This window comes from Lepus europaeus, chromosome 12 (assembly GCF_033115175.1).
Source record: "Lepus europaeus isolate LE1 chromosome 12, mLepTim1.pri, whole genome shotgun sequence".
NCBI lineage: Eukaryota > Metazoa > Chordata > Mammalia > Lagomorpha > Leporidae > Lepus > Lepus europaeus.
The window spans coordinates 60,151,900-60,172,707 of NC_084838.1; the positions used below are offsets into that span (position 1 = coordinate 60,151,900).

General features: G+C 39.2%; 1 protein-coding gene across 11 annotated transcripts in view; it reads left to right on the plus strand.

Annotated features, from left to right (window-relative positions):
- The window catches only part of FREM1 (FRAS1 related extracellular matrix 1), a 301,861-nt gene that overhangs the window by 45,942 nt on the left and 235,111 nt on the right, over positions 1-20,808 (plus strand). For 5 of the 11 annotated variants that reach the window (XM_062208225.1, XM_062208231.1, XM_062208222.1 and 2 more), the window contains exon 2: positions 17,200-17,273. The exons of 5 other annotated variants lie outside the window; for them this stretch is intronic. The gene's annotated coding sequence lies outside the window, so the exon portion shown is untranslated. Of the gene's footprint in view, positions 1-3,802; positions 3,849-17,199; positions 17,274-20,808 lie in introns of those variants that run through there. One more of the 11 variants, XM_062208233.1, reaches the window with a different exon arrangement.

Below are 20,808 nucleotides of genomic sequence, written 5' to 3' on the forward strand. Positions count from 1 at the left end.
ATCACTGCCTGTTGCCAGGCAGGCTCCTTTGCCAGATGGGTTCCGAAGCCATTCCTGAGTAACTGACGCTCATTTGCCAGTGGCCATCTTGACACGGCCTTCTCATTCTACCACAGTAAAAGAAAACATGAGAGTCAGGGCCAGTGCTGTGGCATAGAGGGTAAAGCCACTGCCTGCAGTGCTGGCATCCCATGTGGTTGCCCGTTTGAATCCCGGCTACTCCAGTTCCAATCCAGCTCTGTGCATGGCCTGGGAAAGCAGTAGAAGATGGCCCCTGCACCCACGTGGGAGACCTGGAAGAAGCTCCCGGCTTCTGGCTTCTGATTGGCCCAGCTCCAGCCATTGCAGCCATTTGGGGAGTAAACCAGAGGATGGGAGATCTCTATCTCTGTATTTCTGCCTCTGCCTCTCTCTAAATCTGCCTTTCAAATAAATTAATTAATTAAAAAATCTTTAAAAAATAAGAGTTAACTTGGATTCATGTCTTAGGTAGTTTTGATTTTAAAATTTATTTATTTGAAGGGCAGAGTTACAGAGGGCAAGTGAGAGAGAGAGCGCGTGAGTGCAAACGAGCAGTTGATCATCCATCTGCTGGTGTGCTCCCCAGATGGCTGCAACAGGTTCAGTTGGGCCAGAGTAGGAGCCAGAAGCTTCACCCAGGTCTCCCATGTGAGTACAGGGACGTGAGCACTAGGCCATCTTCCACTGCTTTCCCAGGCACATTACTGGGGAACCGGATGGGAAATAGAGCAGCTGAGACATGGACAGGAGCCCATATGGGATGCCAGCGTTGCAGGCAGGGACTTAACCTGCTATGCAGCAATGCTGGGCCCTGTCAGGTAGTTCTTACTCAATTTTTTAGCTTGCATGTTATTTTAAATCTTTATCCCTGGAGATGACTTGCTGTATCACAGAGATAACATCATTTCACCTTCCCTGTCAACCTAGAGTTTTATCTACTGGCATGCAGAACTAGACTTGAAAGTGAACATTCAAGAACAATTCAGAGTGCAAAAGATTTTCCAGGTAGCTTTCCCCATCTGCAAACCCATTTACACATCCTGGAGTCCATTGGATTAGCTTCCTAGGCCAGCACTAACTGGAAGAACTTCATAGTCTGTCAGGGGACAAAAACTGGCACTTTGATTGAGCCAAGGCTGCTTTAATTAATTTGTGTTATTCTGAGTTACCCTCTACCCAGGGCAAATATAACCTAAGAAGTACTATAAAATGGCTTTGAAATAAGAAACTGTATTTTTTTTGGTGATTCTGTAATACCAGGAAATAACTGCTTCTTTCATGACATGCTCTAACAATTCTGTCTAGATTACTTGCATTATCTCCTTTAATTCTCACAATAACCCTTTATGTAATCTCTATTAATCCCTGTTTAATATTTTTAAAAAGTATAGGTATTGGTAGCTAAAGAGGTTAGGTAGTTTGTTCAGGGAATTATCATATCAAAATAAATGGCAGAGATGGGCCCAGACCAGGGGAGACCAGAGTCCAGGTTCTTAAACGCTATGCTATTCAGCATTTTTGTTTGCTTCCTCTTATGCTCACTGGAACCCACTGTGACGTTCACATAAAGGCCAGGAAATCAGTTTTCAGAATTCCAATGTCAGAAGAGACTTCCTGTCACGAGACTATTGGTATAATGACTAAATTATTCCGAATTGGTTAGGAATGCCAGATGCCTCCAGATTCATTCTATTAAAATTAGCTATGCATATTTCTGCTCTATACTCAGTGAATCCCATGTTTTAAATTTTTTTTGCTATTCCAGAAAAGGAAATAAAAAGCAAAATCATTTAATTGCCAGTAGAAACTCTTCTAGGTTTAGTCCAAGCAAGTTATAATTCTGCTGTTCCTTGGCTCATTAGTTCTTCCAGATGGTGCATGTAAACATGGCAGGAGCTGCAAATTGTGTGAAGGCTGCAATGTAAATCAAGAAATAAGTATTCATTATAATCTGTATGACAAATGGAAAGGCTATAAAGCGAAACAATGCATTGCTCAATCAATTTCATCCCATTACTCTTGGGATCCCCCCGGGACTCTTTTCGGAAATGGACTCCCTGATTTTGTCAAGGTCAATTGTCATTGCCATGTTCAGCGGAAGTCCTTAGTCTTGCTCAGAAACGCTTAGGGCATCGTAGCTGCATTCTGCCTGCTCTTGATGGGCTGAGGGCTGGTGTTTGTTCTTTGAGAGTATGGAGTGTAGCTGGCCCTGCGCCTCAATAGGCTAATCCTCCGCCTGCGGCGCCAGCACACCGGATTCTAGTCCCGGTCGGGGTGCCGGATTCTGTCCTGGTTGCCCCTCTTCCAGGCCAGCTCTATGCTGTGGCCCGGGAGTGCAGTGGAGGATGGCCCAGGTCCTTGGGCCCTGCACCTGCATGGGAGACCAGGAGAAGCACCTGGCTCCTGGCTTCGGATCAGCGTGGTGCACTGGCCACAGCACGCTAGCCATGGCAGCCATTGGAGGGTGAACCAATGGCAAAAGGAAGACCTTTCTCTCTGTCTCTCTATCTCACTGTCTAACTCTGCCTGTCAAAAAAAAATGTGGAGGAGAGAAAAATATTACTTTAAAATGTTGAGGGTTATTAGGTAAGGAATAGGAGCTTGGTTGCAAGTACTCATACACCCACTGTAGTGTAAGCATTGTGTCCTGCCCGGATTTCCCCTTCCCTGGGGCCCAAATATGCATTCCATTATCCTGTTGGGAGCATTGATGGCTGGTGGCTCTCAGTGGAGGCCCTGAAGAGTTCTTCCTGGCCCAGGGTCACATGCTTTCTCAGCAGGTGCATGTATGGACTGTTAAATGGGGCCAAGAGAGATTCCAGACTTGCTATCTCAGCCTTCCCCCACCCACAGAGGATAACTGTAAGAACTCCTCAAAGGGTCAGCTGAGGCCTTCATTGCAAATGAATTTCAGTCTCCATCTTTAATGATATTTTTAATAGTAATTTAGCTTCCAACATAAGCAGTAGCATAAGAGGTAGAAAGGGCACCAGGCAAGCATTGAGGAGACCAAGAGTCTAACACAAGCTTTGTCAAGAATAAGCTCTGAGATTGTCAACAAATTATTTGTCTCCTGTCTTCTCTATTTTGCAATTGTAAAACATAATCTAGATCAGCTATTCTTACCTATGGTACTTTTTGACTCCCTTAAATTATGTGCAACATTTATGCAGTTTTCTGGCAAGGGAGAGGCATAGCTTTCTTCAAATTCTTGAAGGACTCCACAGAATTTGCTCTTTATTGTAATGAAAAACATGTAACAAAATTTATAATTTTAGCCATTTTCTAAATGTACAGTTCAGTTATGTTAAATATATTCACATTGTTATGTAATGAATCTCCAGAACTTTTTCATATTGCAAATCTGAAACTCTATACCCATCAAACAATAGCTCTCCTTTTCTCCCCCAACCCCCACTCCAGACCCTGGCCACCATTCTACCTGCAGTCTTTTTTTTTTTTTTTTTGACAGGCAGAGTGGACAGGGAGAGAGAGAGAGACAGAGACAAAGGTCTTCCTTTGCTGTTGGTTCACCCTCCAATGGCTGCCGCGGCCAGCACACCATGCTGATCCGAAGCCAGGAGCCAGGTGCTTCTCTTGGTCTCCCATGGGGTGCAGGGCCCAAGCACTTGGGCCATCCTCCACTGCACTCCCAGGCCACAGCATAGAGCTGGCCTGGAAGAGGGGCAACTGGGACAGAATCCAGCGCCCCGACTGGAACTAGAACCTGGTGTGCCGGGGCCGCAAGCTGGAGGATTAGCCTATTGAGCCGCGGTGCCGGCCTCTACTTGCAGTCTTTATGAATCCGACTACTTTAACTACCTCCTGTAAGTATAATCATATAGTACTTGTGCTTTTGCAATTGGTTTAATTTACTTAGCATAATATCTTCAAGGTTTATTCATGTTGTAGCGTGTTACAGAATTTCCTCCATTTTTATGGGTGATAATATACCAGTTGTTAAAAGAGACTCTCCTGATGGCCCAGGCCCTTGGGCCCTGCACCTGCATGGGAGACCAGGAGGAAGCACCTGGCTCCTGCCTTCGGATCGGCGTAGCACGCCGGCTGCAATGCGCCGCTATAGCGGCCACTTGGGGGGTGAACCAACGGAAAAAGGAAGACCTTTCTCTCTGTCTCTCTCTCACTGTCTAACTCTGCCTGTCAAAAAAACAAAACAAAACAAAACAAAAAAAACTCCTTCTCTCATTGAGTGATCTTGGCCTCCTTGTTGGAGATTATTTGATCATATAGATGTGGGTTTATTTCTGGGTGTTCTGTTACATCCTTTGGTATATTTGTATGCCTTTATGCCATTGTTATCCTGTTTGGAGTATTGTAGCTTTGTAGTATGTTTTGGAATCAGGAAGTGTGAGTCCTTCAACTATATTTTTGTTTTTCAAAATTGTTTTCGCTATTTAGAGTCCTTTCAAATTCCATATGCATTTTAGGATGAGTTTTTCTATTTTTTTTAAAATCGTTATTGGTGTTTTGATGGGAATTGCATTAAATCTGCCAATTTGGATAGTAAGGACATCTTAACAATAGTCAGTCTTCCAACCCATGAACATTGGATGTTTTCCCATTTATTTACATATACTTTAATTTCTTTCAGTAATTTTTTTTAATTTTCAACATGCGAATCTCTTACTACATTGGTTAGGTTTATTTCTATTTTATTCTTTTTGATGCTATTGTAAATAGACTTGCTTCCTTAAATTCTTTTTCATATTCATTTTTAGTGTATACAAATGCAACTGATTTTTGTGTGTTTATTTTACGTGCTGTAACTTTGCTGAATTTATGTATGAGCTGCAACTGTTTGGTTTTTTTTTTGAGAAGGTGAGAGTTTTAGATCTTACATGTAAGATCATGTCGTCTATGAACAGTGGTGATTTTATTTCTTTCAATTTGAATTTCTTTTAATTGCCTAATTGTTTTCTTTCAGTGATATGTTCAACAAAAATGGTAAGAGCAGGCATTATGCCTTTTTACTGATTTTAGAGGAAGAACTTTCAGTGTTTTATTTCAGAGTATGATGTTACCTATGGGATCATCTTTATTTTAGATTTTTTAAAAAAAATTTATTTATTTATTTGAAAGACAGGATAACAGAGATCTTACATCCATTTGCTCACTCCCCAAATGGCTCCAATGGGGTTAGCTGAAGCCAGGAGCCAGGAATGCCATCTGTATCTTGTACATGGATGTCAGGGGTCCAAATACTTGGACCATCTTTCTGAGCTTTCCAGTTGCATTAGCAGGGATCTGGACCTGAAGTAGAGCATCTGGGACTCGAACTGGTGCTCATATGGAATGCCGACATCATAGGCGTCACCTAACTGGTTGTGCCAGGATGTTGGCCCCTATTTTAAAAATGTATGCATATATGTACTTGAGAAGGGGGTGGAGAAAAAAGAGAAAGTGTTCATTTTCTGGTTCATGCCCCAAATATCCTCAATAGCTTGGGCTAGGCCAGGCTGAATCAGGATCTAGAACTCCGTTGGTCTCCCATATGAGTGATAGATTCTTTTATTTTAAATTTTAAAATTTTTTTAAAATTTATTTTGACAGGTAGAGTTATAGACAGTGAAAGAGAAACAGAGAGAAAGGTCTTCCTTCCGTTAGTTCACTCCCCAAATGGCCGCTGCAGCCGGAACTATGACGATGCAGAGCCAGGTGCTTCTTCCTGGTCTCCCATGTGGGTGCAGGGGACCAAACACTTGGTCCATCCTCCACTGCCCTCCTGGGCCAGAGTAGAGAGCTGGACTGGAAGAGGAGCAACTAGGACTAGAACCCGGTACCCATATGGGATGTCGGCACTGCAGGCGGAGGATTAACCAAGTGAGCCACGGCACCAGCCCCAAGTGATAGATTCTTAATACTTGAGCCATCACCTGCTGTCTCCCAGGGTGTGTATTAGCAAAAAGCTGGGAATGGGAGTGGGCCTGTCATTCACCCCCAGGCACTCTAATATGGGATGTGGTTTGTCTCAAATGGTCTCCTACCCTTGTGGGCTTTTTATAAATGGTCTTTATTATGTTAGGTAGCTTCCTTCTAGTTTTAGTTTATTGAGTGATTTTATCCTAAAAGGGTATTAAATCTTGTCAAATTCTTTTCTGCATTAATTGAGATGGTTGTCATTTTTGTCCTTCATAATGTTAATGTGGTAAATTACAGTGATTATTTTTATATATTGAGTAACTCTTGTATTTTTTTTAAAGATTTATTTATTTATTTGAAAGTCAGAGTTACACAGAGAGAGGTCTTCCATCCAATGGTTCACTCCCCAGATGGCCGCAACAGCCATAGCTGTGCCGATCCGAAGCCAGGAGCCAGGAGCCACGTGGGTGCAGGTGCCCAAAGACTTGGGCCACCTTCTACTGCTTTCTCGGGCCATAGCAGAGAGCTGGACAGGAAGTGGAGCAGCCAGGTCTTGAACTGGCGCTCATATGGGATGCCAGCGCTTCAGGCCAGGGTGTTAACCCACTGTACCATAGCACTGGCCCCTACTCTTGTGTTTAATGAATAAATTCTACTTGGTCATGTTGCATTCATATAATCCTTTTAACTTGCTGTTGAAGTCAGTTTGCCAGGATTGTTTTTTAGTGTCTATTGGTTTTTATTTATTTGCAAGGCAGAGTGACAGAAAGTTTGATCTTCCATCTGCTAGTTTATTCCCCAAATGCCCACAATGGTGGGCTAGGCTGAATCTAGAAGTCAGGAACTCTATCCAGGTCTCCTACATGGGCGACAGGCTGCTGCCTTCTCAGGGTGTGCATTAGCAGGAAGCTGGATCATAAGTAGAGGTGAGACTCAGGCCCTGACACTGTGATATAGGATGTAGGCATCCCAAGAGGCGGTTTAGTTGCTGCCCTTCAATGCCCATTCCTAATTTGCTAGTGTTTTTTCAGTATTTTTTGTATCAATATTTATCATGTAGTGGCATTATCTGTCTTTGGTATCAGGGTGATGCTGGCTTGACACAATGAACTTAGAAATACTTCCTCTTTTTTGGAAGGATTTCAGGAGAATTGGTGTTAATACTCCTGAAATCAATTTTAATTCTTTAAATATTTGGTAGAATTTTTTAGTGAAACCATCTGGTCCTTAGCTTTTCTTTGTGGAGAGTTTTTTGAATACTGATTCAATAACTTACTGGTTATTATTTTGTTTAGATTTTTAAGGTCTTTATTATTCAGTCTTTGTAGATTATGTGTTTCTAGAAATTTCTTTTAAGTTATCCAATTTATTGGGGTACAATTACAGGATTTCTACTTGGTCCTTTTTAATGGTTGCTATTTCCTTTTTTCTTCACTGATGTTCACCAATTTTTAATACTTTGTTACACATATAACTTCTTTTTCTTTGTGTATACACATAGATTATAAATGTGTGTGTATTTTTTCCTTTCCATTTCTTTTTTTAATATGAGAACAGATGTCATGCATTTTATGTATTCAATTTTAGGCACATAATACTTTCCACTCTGTCTCTTCCTCCTCCTTTTCTTTCTTTTAACTTTTTCAATAACATACTTTCAATTTATAATTTCGGGCTTAATCCTATACTAAATAAAGAATTCAACAAGTGGAAAGTGGAAAGATCACTATTCCAAAGGAGTATAGACGAGTGAAGATGTCCATCAGCTGATGACTTTAAAAAAAAAAAGTGGTATATATACACAATGAAATACTACTTATCTGTAACAAGAATGAAATCCTCTTTTGCAACAAAATGGGTGCAACTGGAAATGATTATGCTTAGTGAAATAAGCCAGACCCCAAAAGACAAATATATTTTCTCTGATTTGTGATAGATAATATATAAAGTACTAAAAAAAAGTAATGTGTATAAGTAAAATTGACATCTTGAGATTTGATTATGGTTTCTATTTCTTTGATATTCTTGTTTTGGTCATATATTGTTTTCCTGATTTCATTTGTTGTTTTGTTTTATGTTTTTTTAAGTGCAAATGTTGAACTTTTTTCTTTTTTTTAATAGAAAGCTTTTGCTAATAAATATAAATTTCATGAGTACAACTTTTGGATTATATCATGATTTCATTTGGTTGTCCCTCTGAGTTCTTTTTTAGTTTATGAAGCGTCTTTAGGACATTTTAACTTATTTATCAGCCATCTCAGAGTTCTGTATTTCCTTAGGGTAGGTTTATGGAATTCTATTTTAGTTGTTTTATTAGGTCCTGTTTTTCTGTGGAATTCTTTGTAATTTTTTTTGCTGGGGTTTGAGCATTTGGGAAAAAAAAATCACCACTTCTCAGTGTTTGCCTGTTGGCTTTGTGTGGGAGTAGACCTTCACAGCCCAGCCAGGAGCTCCAGTCCTTGTCAAATCTTTTCTGGTCTTTCCCTTCCTCTGGCCTCTCTGTATAGAACTATTCATTCGTGTGCAGTTCACTTTTGATTTTAGTGGCTTCCAACTCTGGCACTGATCCTGCCAGTGCTCCAAGTCAAGTGAGACAAAAAGCAGACCCTCAAGCATCCTCACACGAGCCAGAAACTTTGGTGCAAAATCTACTCTTTTTGTCTCAACCTAGAGGAAGCAGCTCCAGTGTGGGGATTCCCTCCCAGTTGCTTCATGATACACCATGTAGGTGGAGGGCCATGAATGCATGCACCAAATGCAGCAAATTTCCTCATGGTCTTTGCTAAAATCCTTTCTGCATTTCACAAAAACTGGGTTCTGTAACTTCTCAAATGCTCCCTAGGTTTTTCAAAGAGGTATTCTTGTTCATATACTATTGTTACTTTGGTGTGTCTGTTGGCAGAAGTAGGGCCCATGGCTTCCTAGCCTGATGTTTTGCTGACATCACTTTTTTTAAAAGATTTATTTATTTATTTGAAAGAGTTACACTGACAGAGGAGAAGCAAAGAGAGAGAGAGAGAGAGAGAGAGAGTTTTCCATTTACTGGTTCACTCCCCAATTGGCTGCAATGGCCGGAGCTGCGCCGATCCGAAGCCAGGAGCTTCTTCCAGGTCTCCCACACAGGTGCAGGATCCCCAGTACTTGGGCCACCTTCTACTGCTTTCCCAGGCCATAGCAGAGAGCTGGATTGGAAGAAGAGCAGCTGGGACTAGAACCAGCGCCCATATGGGATGCCGGTACTTCAGGCCAGGGCGTTAACCCGCTGCACCTGATGCCCCTGACATCACTTCTATACCTAGTTTTTTCCCACAGAATTTTAGGAAGCAAAGAACTAGGTGATCATCAAGTCATTTATGACTTTAACTAAAAGCCAATATCTCTCTAAGTGCCAATGCAGATTAAGAGGAAAATCATTAAGCTTCAGTGTTTCTGCATAGTCTATAGAAAAGGGCACTTTAATTGACTCCTAGAGAGCAGGGCTGTGTAAGCAGAAGGGAAATTTCAGTCTGGGGAGTGGACAGGAACAGCTACATAAATAAGCACTTTTTCCAAACAGTTCAGAGAACTCTGGTTCATTTTATATCTGGGAAGAGAGGACTATGAAGGATCTACTTCAATTGTCTAAGGATATCTGGCTCTGGCTCTCTATATATACACACACACTCCAGGTAATTACAGATTATAGTTGTGACAAAAAGAGCCTGACCTCTGGGCTAGGGGATATTTGAAGAATATGTGTCTATTCAACTTTTTGCAGGGGATGACTGTTTCTCAAAAAGAAATATCTAGGGGCTTAGGGCTTGTTATGCAAAAGGCAGAATTTCTAAGTCAGCATTAGAATGTAGGATGGGTTGGAGATGCTCCCACTTTTGGAACTGTCTAAGTAGCAGCTGAGATTTTATGAAGTTGATGAATGATTCGATTCATGATCATTTCTATGGAAACTAAAGTCAATGGAAGGGCTACAACATGTAGAACACTATGAAATGCTGGAGAAGAGATAATGAAACACGTGAAGCAGAAAAGAATTTTCCCACGTCGAAGTGTCTGTCCCCATGACATGAACGTGATGGATCCAGCTGAAGTGTGGAGGATTTTGTTTGTTTTTGGTTCCCTCCTCCTCTGCCTTCTCTTCCTGTCTTCCCCTCCTCTTTATTTTCTTTTAATATACCAACACATGGTGGATATATTTTCACCGATTATGAAGGCTTGCAGTCCCCAGGCAGGCAGTGGCTGGCAATGGCTTTCTAAATGGAGGATACACAGGGCGAAACAGACGCAAAGGATACCTTACTCGCCTGCAGGAATCGCGTTCAGAGCTCTGTGCAGATCATCCACAGCATGACAGGGGTGCCTTGGCACGTGCTGAGGAAGGCTTTTCCTGCCAACAGGTGCCACACTGCAGTGTTTCATGACTGCCCTCAGCCTCAGGGCAACCTCTTCACTTACTCCAGTGATGTGTAGCTTATGGAGATTATGGGACTGTGTTTACAACTGTGAAGGTTTGGTTTTGGGGGCTCTGTTAGTGAAGTTTGTGCATGGTCTTAGATCTCTTATGGGCTCTTCTGGCATCTTAGTAGGCTTTCTAATCATGTCTATCATGTAATTCCTTGTCTTTCACTGAATATTTTTGAATAGCTCAGTTTTAACAACATATTTCCATATCATGGATTTTATTTTTATAAATTCCCATTGTTTCTCTGCGATATATCTATGTATCTATCTTTCTGTCTGAAAGAGTTACATAGAGAGGAAGACACACGTACAGGATTTCTGATATTTCTGTTCACTAATTTTTCTGTTAGTAAATATATCCAAAGAAAGGCATGACTGGTCTTTCCCTCCTTTATAGTTAAAGATGCGCTCTGTAAGAATTGCTGTAAACTATTTTTTTGCTATTAAAAAGAAATAAAACATGGTTTCTTTTTAATTTTAATTGTCCTTTGATTTTAATTGTGCTTTGAAACTATCTCATGACACTGAGAATGGAGTGCTTTGGCCATTGCCTCCTTCCAGGAATTCAGTCCAGGGTCTCGTTTGGGGCTCAGCTCTGTGGCTGTGCCTGTGGGCCCTTTCTAATCCCATGGCGGCAGCTTGGCCGGTCGGACCTACACTGCACAGAGACATTCGCAGCGCTTCCTGGACCGCTTCACACTGTTGACATTCAGCGCATGTGTTTGTCATCGACACACAGGCTCCCTTTCCAGCTGCAAAGCCTTGCCTTTCATCTAGAAGCTGTTTAAAGAAAACGTTCTACTTATCTCAGAGACAGGACGAGCGTAGGGGAGGGAGGCGTTTGCCCACATCTTCCAACACTGAGTTTTGGGGATGCCAACGGGACTGTTTTAATTTGCTCTTCACAAAGGCAAACTCTTCTGCCTTTCTTGAGATCCTGACAGAAGAGTGTTTGTCTCTCCTGTCACGGGAGGAGACAGAGCAGCTGTGTTTATGGTAGGAGTTACCTGTAATTTATGTCCTAACTGAAACGTTTAGGAACATTAGCTATTTCCTCTTAAAGACCCAAATTCATTCTTTCTCTGCCCCCCCCCCCAACTTTTTTTTTTTTTTTTTTTTTTTTAAAGTTCAAGTCTGATGTGTTTTTAAGCATCAAGGAGGTGCTGCAAAATCTAGACTTCCGTTCTCTGGAACACAGTTGTTACTGAAATGACAGCATTTCAGAATGTGAACATGTACTAAATTCCAGTGTATGAGCATAATGCAAATGAAGAACTATTAACCAAGCTGGTGATGGAAATGAGGACAGGGTTTTTCTTAGGAGGTTTCCGACACACAAGTTGATGCCTTCTCACTTTTTTTATTCAACTCCCTTACTGTTTTGCTGTAGTTGAGATCATGCTAATTTTATTATGAAAAATTAACTTGCAAGTGAGCTGTATTAGACCGTTTAGGTTTCAGGAAGGGAATGGGAGTTTAAGGGTGGAGAAGCACAAATGGCTTTTCTTGTACTTATATTTTTCTATAAGAATCACTAAAAACAAATGATTTATTTTTGCTATTAAAAATAAATACAGTATATTTTCTGTTCACTAAAGAATTGAGTGGAGGGGCTGGTGTTTGGCATAGTGGATTAAGCTGCCACCTGCGATGCCAGCATCCCATATGGGTGCTGGTTTAAGTCTCTGCTACTCCACTGTAACTAAATACCAGAAGCTGGGCACCTTATAAACAATAGACATTTCTTACCATTCTGGAAGCTGAGAAGACCACCATCAGGGTGTTGGCACTCTCAGTGTCTGGTGAGGGCCTTCTTGCCGATTCACGGGTGGTGTTTTCCCTCTGCATTCTCTGTCCTCAAATCTGTCTTCAAATAGTGGACAGGACGAGACACCTGTTGGGGATCTCATTTATAAGGGCACTAGCCCCATTCATGAGGGCTCTGTGCTCATGACCTACTCACCTCTTGGGTATTCCACCTCCACATTAGTGATTGGGCTTCAGCATATGAATTCTGAGGGGTGACAAATACTTAGACTCCAGTGAGGACTGAACTGATTGCTTAGCAGGAATTAAGCTAAACAACCCATCAGGATAGTCCCATCATGCAGGGCTATGGTTGGAAAACTCTGGAGACAATTTGGTGATGTGTCTTAAGAATTCTAATAATGTTTTTGTTCTTACCCCATAATTGAATTTCAAAGAGAATGTTATAAAAATAAGTGTATGTAAGTGTTTATAGACAGAAATGTTAATCACATTTTTATTAGCAAAAAATTGGAAATAATATGAATATGCAACATCAAGGTATTATTAAGGTAAATAATAGTGAAAGTCTCATTATTCCATGTTAGTAATCTTTTAGGGGAATAATCGATCTGAATACACAATGATCTGAATTACACAAGGGGTAAGTGGGAATAGATAGTGTTTGGATAATAGGTACCAAATCAGTTAGATAGAAAAAGTTTCTAGTGTTACACAGGATAATGAGGAGACTATAACTAGTATATATTACATGAACAAATAGAATAAAAAAACTGTAAGCCTCCAATCATAAAGTGATTTCAAATAAGGGAGGAATATTGACTCTTCTGTTTTCATCAGTAGACATTGTATACATGTATTGAAATGTCACAGTAGAGGCCATAATGTGTACAATTATTATTAATTACAACTTAAATAATGTGGATACTACAATAAACCACATGGTGTAGGATTAGAATATAAGCTACTGATTTTAGCTCATATACATACATACTCAGAAAGATAGAGAAATATAGACGTGCATAAGCATGGGCTACTATACCTACATCTAAGCATACTTTCAGACTGTCTATTGAGAAGGCCTAAGGGTGATGATATCACAGTAGAAAGGAGCTCACACAACACCTAGATCTTGATGTCTAAAAACCATTTTGCCCGACAGAAGTAATGACTCCTTAGAGAGGTGATAAATTCTGGGACTAGTGGAGGGAAAATGTAAGAGCCTAGGGTATCTCATTGTGCTAGAAATGGAAGAAACATTTGAAAAGAAAGAGAAAGGAAAAAGAATGGAGCATGTCAAAAGTTTACAGGAGCCTACCTAAAAGAGCTTCTAATGGCCAAAGGTAGAATAATTCAAGCAACACCCTAAATAATAGTATTGAATTATAACTTATAGGATAAGTTACATATCTAAGGGTCCATACCTGTCTAAACAAATCACTGAGTAAATACAAATAGGGAAGAAAGGGTAGATCTTTCCTAAACAATATCAATTAGTAAATAAATACAGTAATTATAGAAGGAATGAAGCCATCAATACATCATTACAACACCACAGTGACCACTGCCTAAAGCAAGAGCCACCAATGAATGCTAAAATTAATGGGTGAAAGTTTGAGGAGAAAGAGAATTCTGTTCAGTCTCAAATTATCTCCTTTAAGATATTGACTAGTAGATACAAGGGGGAAAATAGTAACTTTGCAGTGGGAAAACCTAGCAGACACTACTTTAACCAAACAACACAAGTTAGCATTACTAGTGATAAGACATACCCTGTGTTCCATGCTCTGCCTATGTGACACTCTGAGAAGGGTATGTCATTTCTGGGGTACTGCTGCCCCAAATGCATAATAACCTCAATCTAATCATGACAAATAATCAGGCAAATCCAAATTAAGGGACTGTTCTACAAAGTAATTGATTTGTATTCTTCATAAATATCAAAGTTATTACTGACAGGGAAATAATAAGAAATTGTTATAAGTTAGAGGAGTTACAGGAAACATGGAAGTTAACCTAATGTAGAATCCTGGGATGGATTTTAGAACAGAAAAAGGCATTAGTCATCAAGCTGATAAAGTCTGAATAAATTTGTATTTTATAGCATATTGCTAGTATTGATGATTCTGTGAGAGGTCTTAACATTAGCAGAATCTGGGGTAAAGGGTTGTTGTCAGCAAACTAATACTCTGCACACCTCCAGGGATGTCTGTGTCCTAACCCCTGATATTTTCATGACAAAAGGGACACTGCAAATGAAATTAAGATCATAGACCTTAAGTAGGGGATATTATCTGAATTTTCCAGTATTGTTACATGGACCCTTAAAAGTAGAAGGTAGAAGAGGCAAGAGGGATTCTCAGGGAGACCCAACTTAATGTTGCTGTCTTTGACGAGAGTGGAAAGGATCCATGAGCCAAGGAATGTGGGCGGCGTCTAGAAGCCTATGGCTGAGAGTCAGGATGGGGATCTCAGACCCACACCCACAAGGGACTGAATTCTGCCAACAACTACAATGAGCAAGGAAATGGATTCTCCCCAGAGCCCCCAGAACGGAACCCAGCCCTTGACTTTAGCCCAGTGAGAACCATGATGGACTTTGGAACTATAGCAGTGGAAGTAAACTGATTGTGTGTGTGTGTGTGTGTGTTGTAAGCCACTAAATTTGTGTTAAATTATTAGGCAATGATAGGAAAACAAATACAAGGATTTATAGGAGTTCTATGTACTCATAAATAACTTTTCAATACATCTAAAAGTATTTTATAAAGTTTAAAAATATGTATTCAGTTGATCTCTGATTCTTGGACATTTAGATTATTTCTAAATAATTTTGGAGTGATTTTGTAGTGAATAATTTATCATAACTTTTTGTGTATGTCATTAACTATTTTCTTATACTATATTCTTAGATGTCCAAATGTTGGATCAAGGTATTTAAATATTTTAGATGCATGTTATCAAACTGTCCTACACAGTTTTCATGCACACTCTTGGCTAATATAATTTTAAGAACATTTTTCAGTCTGATAGAAAACCATGATATTTCATTGTTTTAATTTGCATTTATTACTTGGAAGAATGGAAATATTTTTATGTTTCTTAGCCATTTGTACTTTTTCTCTGTGTATGTTTGAATGACCTGTTGATGAATTGTAGACATTCCACTTTTGGTGGTGGTGATGGGGTTCCTATTTGTCAAAGTAAATTGTATTGGGTTTTTAATGTAATTCCAACCCTTCTTTCTATGTTGAAATTCTCTCTCATTTGACCACTTTGGAGGTTATATTTAATTTATTAAGTGAATATGAAAGTTTTATTTTTTCAAATAAACACTCTCTGTCCAGGAGTTGGAATACCAATGTATGAAGGGCAGCATCCACAAACCACCTCACCTTGACTTTCTCCAATGGTGATCAAACGTTTTCCCTAGACTTAGCTCTCAAGCACTGAAACTCTCTGAGCTCAAAGGAGAGCTGTGGCCATTGCTGTTCCCTGGGAAATGGAACCTGTGATTTATTGCTTCACAACTCAGCAGAGTGTTCAGTGAGAGACTCCATCCTCTTGCCACATCTTCCTTCCTCTCACCTGTGGTTTTCTGGGATTTGAATAAGCCACTTCACTTCCCTATAGCTCCTCTTTGTACATGGACATCCCCTGTGAATTTGGCTACTCTCTTTGCCGACGTCTTCTCTATCATTTCTTCCCTCTCCAGTTAGTTTGGCCCAAGAAAATACCCTCTGATTCCAGCCCAACTTATCCACTTGAGAAATTCCTACTCATTTTCAGGCCTTAGGTTAAAGGCTCATGAGTAAGCATGTTGAGAGGTGATTTAATTTTGGGGGAACACGCAGAATCCCTTAGGTATGGTAGTGGTAGGTTTCAATATGACTTCTAGCTCACAATGTATACAGCTGATTAGGTGACTCCTAACATCTCTAGGTTATTGTAATGATTTACTTCTTCCTTGGATAAGTGGGAAAACATGTATCTTGATAGTGTGGGGCCTCACACTCCCATCCCCTTCAATGTGAGACCTTCTTTGGCTTCCTGGGAAGATTTCCAGAGTTGTCTTGGCTTATAAAACATTGTGTACATGTCTCTCTTAAAATACTACCTTTTCTCCTTCTATGCCTTTTTTGTCTTCTATACTGCAAGTTCCTAAGAGATTATTCCATATCTTACTAGTTTTTTGTGTTTCCTTCACCCCAAACGGTGCCTGATATGTAAAATGTGCTCAATATAAGCATAGCTTTGTTAGTTCTCCCTCTGCAACAACTGAGAAATATGAATTTTACTTTATATTCAATAATTAGATTAACACATATTATTTAAAGATAGAAAATACTATTAAATAGAAAATTCTTCTATAATTATACTTCCTAGGGATTGTCACTATTAACATTATTTTCTTTCAGAATTTGAAGATGATAAAGATGATGAACATTTATTGAGACCTGTGTGCCAAGTATTGTGCTTTACATGGATTTTCTTGCTTTATCTATGTGTTAACACCATGTGATAGATCAGCTATCGTTTTCCTCTATTTCACTCAGAAGACAGGGGGCTTAGGGAAATTAGCTTGATCAATACTTGACTGGCAAGTGGCATAGCCTGGATTTGAACCCACTTTGAGTGATCCCAGAGCACATAAGAATCAGAGCAGCAAATAAAGTGCATGTCTATATCCACACACTCTGAATTTAAATCCCAGTTTCTTCACTTTTAAGCTATGTGACTTCAAGCAAGATAATCTCTGCCTTCTCATTCTTCCATTTATAAAATGGGATTCGTGATCTCTTCAAACTTTATGCAGACTTAAAATAAAGAGACAATGAAGTAATGCATGAAAAGTACTTAGAACAATGCCTCCTTATGCTAATACTTCACTAATTGCTAACTCTTACATTACTATACACATTTTAAGTAGACACTGTCACACAGTTATCTTCTCTGTGACCTGTCTTCTTTATCTAAATACAGTGGACATCATTTTTGTTAGTACCACATCATTTGCATGACCATGCAGTTCTCCATTGTTTGAAGAAACAAAAGTTTTGTTTGTTTTTTCTCTAGAATATGAACTCCACAAGATGGTGGCTGTGCAAGCTATGGAAGTTTGCCTGTACCTGGAAGAAGGCTAGCACAAGGTAGCTCTTCTGCTCCTGTGTGTAGATTGAAGGAATGAGTGATTGTTATGGAAGTTTTCCCATTTTTCACTCTTAATCATGTTTTTTAAAAAAGTCCTTTTATTTCTAGGAGGCTTGATGTTGTAAAAATGTCCCTGTATGGTAATATATAATCTCCTAGTTGCTGCTCAAGGACCAAAATGTTATTCCCACACTGATGTAAAACTATATCATATCTAAGGACACCGTTGGTCCAGAAGAAAAAAAGATACTGCAGCTACATGGTCATGTTTAATAACTTTAAAAAAAACTTTCATGAAATTATTTTCAAGGAGTATTTTATCATGTGGGTAAATTTTAACCAAAATTGTTCAAATTAACTTAAAATACAATGACAAGCATAACATTTTGATTACACATATGAAATTCATTTGGTCAAAGGAGACTTTGTCTAGGAAAACGTGACATTGTAAGGGAAAAAAAAGCCCATTATTATAATGACAGAGTAGTTCCCTGAGATCTAATCACACACACATTTAGAAGCAATTTATATGCTCTAACAGCAACATCTGGTGACTTTTTGATGATTCCAAAACAGCTTTACTTTGATTTCAAATTCCATCTTGTATTATACAAATCTATCAAGTTGCTAGTGGAGACTCAGGAACTCTGAAAAATTCAGCTATGAAATCTGTGCTACTATTACTTTATCCCTTGTGCTCAGGTGGGAAATGGTAGTGAATGGAAAACCACGATGAGGCTTAGAGAATTGTTTCACATGTTGTTACGGTGCTGTGAACTCCACTGAGAATTTCTTGAAGGAGATGATGAGACTGGGTGGCAGAACTTACTAACTTACCAGAAGAGTCACTGACTAGCTTGAGCGACCAATGTGGCAATGGATTGTTCTACACAGCTAGGAAATCTAGAGTCTGGCCTAAGGGTTGACTTTTTCCATTGAGAACACCATGCAACATTATGCTTCTTGGTTGATTTTGTCTTGTTTGATTTTTTTAAAAAGTTATTTTTTAAAAACTTTAAGGTATACAGATTTCACGTGCTTCATATGTACAGATTTAGGAACATAGTGATACTTTCCACCCTACCCTCCCACCTGCGCATGCTCCTACACTTCTTTTTCCTCCCTCTCCTATCCCCACTCTTAATTTTTACAAAGATCTATTTTCAGTTAACTTTATACTCATAAGATTAACCTACACTAAATAAAGAGGTCAACAAATAGTATAAAGAAAAAAAAAACACTATTCCTCAATAGTTAAGACAAGGGCTGTAAGTAATCATCAAATCACAATGTTAACTTCACTCCAATACATTACATTTTAGGTACTTATTTGTTACCTTGGATCAGGGAAAACCTATGATATCATTTAGGGACTGGCTTATTTAAGTATAATGGCTTCCAGTTGCATCATTTTGTTGCAGAAGACAGGATTTCATTTTTATTTTATCTCTGACTAGTTTATTCCATTGTGTATATTTTCCATAATTTCTTTATCCAGTCATCAGTTGATGGGTATCTGGGTTGATTCCATATCTTAGCTATTGTGAATTGAGCTGCAATAAACATGGGGGTACAAATAACTTTCATATGCTGATTTCATTTGGTTTGGGTAAATTCCCAGGAGTGGGATGGCTGGGTCTATTTTCAGATTTCTAAGATATCTCCATACTGTTTTCCATAGTAGCTGCACTAGTTTGCGTTTCCACTATGGTCTTGCCAGTCTTGCCAGTCTTGCCAGGATTGTTGTTTGCTTGTTTTTGTTTGTTTGTTTGTTTTGTTTGTTTGTTTTTCTTTTTTAAGATTGATTGATTTATTTGAAAGGCAGAGTTGCAGAGAGGCAGAGGTGGAGAGAGAGAGGTCTTCCATCCACTCGTTCACTCCCCAAGTGGCTGCCATGGCCGGAGCTGGGCCGATCAGAAGCCAGGAGTTTCTTCTGGGTCTCCCATGTGGGTACAGAGTCCCAAGGACTTGGGCCATCTTCTACTGCTTTCCCAGGACATAGCAGGGAGATGCATTAGAAGTGGAGCAACTGGGACTCAAACCAGCACTTGTATGAGATGGCTGGCACTGCAGGCGGGGCTTTGCTCACTACACCACAACACCTGTGGCTTAATTTCTCTTTAAATAGTCTTTGTGTTAAAGTGTTTTTATCTGATATTAGAATAGCTACACCTGCTAATTTTTGCTTTCTGCTTGCATGGAATATCTTTTTCCATCATTTCACTTTCAGTCTGAGTGTATTTTTGTTGTTAAGGTATGTTTATTGTAGGTAGCAAATACATGAGTCTTGTTTTTTAATCCATTCAGCTAGTCTGTATCTTTTACCCGGAGAGTTGAGGCTGTTTACATTTAAGGTTACTATTGAAAAGCAATGACTTGGCCCTGCCATTTTCCCATAAAATTTCCTATTATTACTTTGGATTTTTTTTTGTACTTTTACTAGGAGATTTTCTGACTTCAAACTCTTTCATAATGATGTTTATCTTTCTGTGTTTCTGTGTGTAGCACATCCTTAAGCATCTTTTTTAAGCCTGGACAAGTGGTGACAGATTCGTTCATTTTCTGTTTGTTATAGAAGGTCTGTATTTCATTTTCATTTGCATATGAGAGTTTTGCTGGGTACAGTATTCTGGGTTGACAGTTTTTTTCTCTTAAGACTTGGACTATATCTCACCATTCTCTCCTAGCCTGTAGAGTTTCTGTTGAGAATTCAGCTGTGAGTCTAATTGGAGATCTTCTGAAAGTAATCTGGTGTTTCTCTTTTTCACATTTTAGAATCTCTTCTTTATGTTTTACTGTAGAAAGTTTGACTACAATGTGTTGTGGTGAAGATGTTTTCTGGTCATTTCTATAAGGAGTACTATGTGCCTCGTGTATTTGGATGTCTCTTTTCTTTCTCCAAGTTTGGAAGGTTTAATTATTTCACTAAATAGGCCTTCTAATCCATTTTGTCTTTCTATACCTTCAGGAACTCCTAAGACCCATGTGTTGGGTCATTTGATGGTATCCCATAAATCTCCAACATTGTTTTTAACTTTTCTAATTTCTTTTTTTTATTTTTGATCTGACTGAACTGTCCAAGGATTTGTCTTCCAGCTTGGATATTATTTCTGATGCCTCACTGAGTCTGTTGTTGAGGCTTTCCAGTGTATTTTTTATTTGACATATTGAATTCTTCATTTTCTATTATTTCATTTTGATTTCTCTTCTAAATTCTGTTTCATTTTAGAATTTTTCATGTCATGTATGAATTTCTCTAATTTGCGGTTTTGCTTCTGAGTAATACTATGGTTAACCTTTTGAATTCCATTTCAGGCATTTCATCAATCTCTTCATCTTCACGTTATAATATCGAAGTATTGTTGTATTTGCATTTGGAGGCCATGTTGTCATCTTTATTGTTTCTTGAATTTCTGCATTTATTTTTAGGCATTTGTGGAAATACGTGTTGATGGTTTATTATTATTTATTTTTTAAATTTTTGACAGGCAGAGTGGACAGTGAGAGAGAGAGACAGAGAGAAAGGTCTTCCTT